At 59.8% G+C, this 3,430-nt stretch overlaps 1 long non-coding RNA gene across 1 annotated transcript in view; it reads left to right on the forward strand.

Moving 5' to 3' along the window:
• LOC108448974 overlaps positions 1-3,430 on the forward strand; it is a 27,603-nt gene that overhangs the window by 10,619 nt on the left and 13,554 nt on the right. The window contains exon 2 of the long non-coding RNA XR_001865053.1: positions 670-676. This is a non-coding gene — a long non-coding RNA (uncharacterized LOC108448974). The remainder of the gene's footprint in view (positions 1-669; positions 677-3,430) is intronic.

The raw sequence follows: 3,430 nt of genomic DNA on the forward strand, positions 1-3,430 counted from the left end.
CCATATGGGGATGCTCAGCCTTGGGGAGAGGCCAGATCTCACACAGCCCATGGAAAATCCCTTCCTTGCCCGGAGCCACGCACAGCTCCGTGCCGGGGGTAAGGATGCAGTTTCCAGCAGAGGGTGTAGCCATGGCCACAGGCAGGCTCATGGAAGCCACTTGCCATGCTGAGCCCTGCTGTGCCTTGCTGTCCCTGCAGCCTGCCCAGGGTAACTCTGGCCATGCCATCACTCCTACCCTGGCAGCAGGACAGCTCACATGCCTACTCACCCACCCCTCCTTCTGCACATGGGGAAACTGAAGCAGAGAGTGTGGTAGAAAAGACATGTTGAGTTAAGCTCCACAGAAGCTGTGGGCGCTGAGCCATCAGCCCTGCCCAACCCCACACACTGCAAGAGCATCCTTTGGGGAGAGCTGGAATGTGCAGCTCAAACACTGTGGTAATGCCAGACCCATTTCAGTGTCCCCAACAGCCAGGGGACAGCCCTGGGCACATGCCCCCCAAGCCATGCTAGGCTGCGGTTCTGTGCCCTTCTGGCCACACAGGCTCTTGGCTGGGGCAAGGGAAGTGCAGGCCCTCAGGCACTCGGACCTGTTCTATTTATTCCCACAACCTGTGATTAGCATTGCTGCCAGGGTCTGTAATTACCCACAGCTCTTCCTGGCAGGAGCACGGTCCTGGTGGGGCAATCCCCCTGCAGGGAGCCAAAGGGACCCCCAGGCAAGGAGTCCCCTGTGGTACCCTGTCAGACCCAGGGGCTGCATCCCCATTGGAGGGACAGAAGGGCTTCCTTCATCCCTGGCATTTCCAGGAGCCCCTTGGCTGTGGTATCCCATCAGCTGCTGCACAGGGCACCAGGGGCAGGAGGCAAATGAAAGGGGGATCACTGGCTCAGCTCAAGGTATGGAGGAATGGGGCTGACCAGCCCCACTGCTGAGTCAGGGTCTCCTCCCTGGCAAGGGAGGCCAGATCGAGGAGAGATAGAGCCCCTCAGTGCCCAGAGGCTGGGCCATTGAGCTCTGCTCTCCATCCCTAATGAAGTCCCTCCCATCCCTTCCATAGACATCTGATTAATGAGCCCCGTATTTCCTGCTGGGAAGGTGCTGGGAACCTTGTCCTTTTGCAGTTGTAACCCTTCCCAACCCAGGCTCCTGCAGCATGCCCTGTATCCTCTCCTGGCTGGCAACTGGAGGGTGAGGATGCACCAGCCGTAGGGACCCAAACTTCAGGGCTATTGACAAGTCTGGGTGCCCTAACAGAGATAGGATATGTCCAGTTTGTGTGGTCCCATCTGACCCCACAAGTATCCTGGGGAACGGCTTGGGGGAGGGGCAGATCAGAGAGACCCAAAGAACCTTGCGGACCCCACAGGGCAGTAGGGTGGAGGTGCAGGGATGAGGCTCTGGTAAGGGCCAGGCTGCACCCTTAGTCCATATCTGGGGTGCAGCTCTGCCACCGCAGCCAGGGGTAGGGGCCTGTGTGTAAGGAAGCCAGGTGCATTGCCCCAGAAGGGATGGTAGCAGTTTACATCACTGGAAGAACCTATTCCTGAGGGTGTCAGAGCCTGGCACACCAGTGCACAGGGCTGTACATCCTTGGCACACACATACAGGGATGTGCAGATTCCCTGAAGCAGCATGTGGGCAGCACCTGCGACCCATGTCCTGGCTCCAGTGCCATCAGATCAGTGTCCAGAGCAAGGGTGCTGGACACTAAGACCCAGAGAAACCCACCACGTTCCTGTTGTCCCCCACATTGTCCCACCAGAGTCTTCACCCCATGAGTGATGCTTGCCTGGGGCCAGGACAGGTAGAGCAGGATCCCTGATCTGGCCTGTCATTTTGTCTGATTGGATCCCCTGCTGTTCCCCTTCATCAGGGTTGAATGAGAGCTGGCTAATGAGGGGAATGTGATTAGCAGGGCAGGGGGCTGGCTCTGGGCACAGGAGGTTTTCCTGGGCCAGGTAATGACAGGCTTCTGTCCCTTCTGCTCCTGCCCCCAACAGAGGCAGGAGGATGAGGATGCCCCAGGCAAAGAGTGGGTACCAAAGGGCTGAACTCAGCAAGTCCTGGCTATTCCCACTCATCTGTAGTGTCCTGCTAAGGGGATGCCTCAGCTGCCAGAGCCTGGCTGGGGACCCAGGAGTCCTGGCTCCAGTTTGACTGCCCAGCCCCAGTGTGTCACCTACAGGGACATCCCAGCACTGTCACCCCCAGGCCTGAGGATCCTGGTCCCAGCTGGGAAACTCATCCAGCCATCAGGTCCTGTCTTGGGACACCACATTTCCAGTGGCCAGGGTGTACCCAGGATGGGACAGATGCCTGGACAGCAGGCTCCAACTCACTTCAGCCCTGAGCCAGAGCACCACAGGCTGCAGAGGCACACAGGGCCAGCTGCCCCTTTCCCACGCTGGTCACCTGTGCAGGGGCCAGCATGAGGACACATCAGGCAGGACTGTTTGGGAGACACAGTGGAGCCCATGGCTGCCTGGAGCCAGGAACAGGGTCTGGTCCTTGCATGGGCTGAGCTGGTTGTTGTACTTGGAAGAGGCCAGGACAGAGCAGGGAGAGAAGTAGGACTGGCTCCCACTCCTGTGCATGCTGAGGGTGCTCTCAGGCCTTGGGGGATGGAGGGGTGGGTCCCCAGTTCAGCCAAGGTCACATAGCCAGGGCTTGGACATACTTCAGCCCTGCTGGGGTCTTGCACCCTGTAGGACTGGAAGGATGTGGGGAAGCAAGGCTGGACATGGTGTGCAGAGGCAGGACGCTGCGGTGGGACCCTGGTGCAGCCAGCACATGGGGCAGGTGCCGTGCCTGCAACCTGGCAAGCAGGAGAGTGAAGAGGCAGACAGATTGCGTGCGACAGGCTGGGGATAATTCACTGCTCCTGAGGAGAGAAATCTTCCACCTGGAAAGGAATCTGCCCCCCTCCGCCCTAAGCCCAGGAGGCTGCAGGGCCCAGAGGGGTAGGGAGGGGTGTGCAGGTGAGCTGCTGTACCGTGAGCCTGCACAGGCAGGGCAGGCAGCACCCTTCACCAGGCAGGGTACCCGCAGCGCTGCCATATCTGCATGGGTCCCCTCTGCCCCACAGACACGAGTCCTGACTCTCTGATGGGATGCTGGGGAGGAACTGGGGTTGGTGCCAGCTGCTCACCCACCCTGAAGCTGAACATGCACACCCACCACAGCCAGCTCTGCCCCTGTGCTGGGTGTATGTGCTAGAATGAGCTGGAGGGTGCTTCCTGATCCCACCAGCTACTGGCCACCAACAGCCTGGAACCAGCAGTTCCCATCCTGGCATAGGGGCAGGGGCATGATTCTGGTGGGGCGCTTAGAGGCCCCAGCAAGGTGCGGTATATGCACTACTTTGGCAAAAGGCTGTGCCAGGCAGAGCTGAGAGGGCTGGGAGCCAGAGCGGCTGGGGGGGGG

Source organism: Corvus brachyrhynchos, unplaced genomic scaffold, assembly GCF_000691975.1.
Source record: "Corvus brachyrhynchos isolate BGI_N302 unplaced genomic scaffold, ASM69197v1 scaffold48, whole genome shotgun sequence".
Lineage (NCBI taxonomy): Eukaryota > Metazoa > Chordata > Aves > Passeriformes > Corvidae > Corvus > Corvus brachyrhynchos.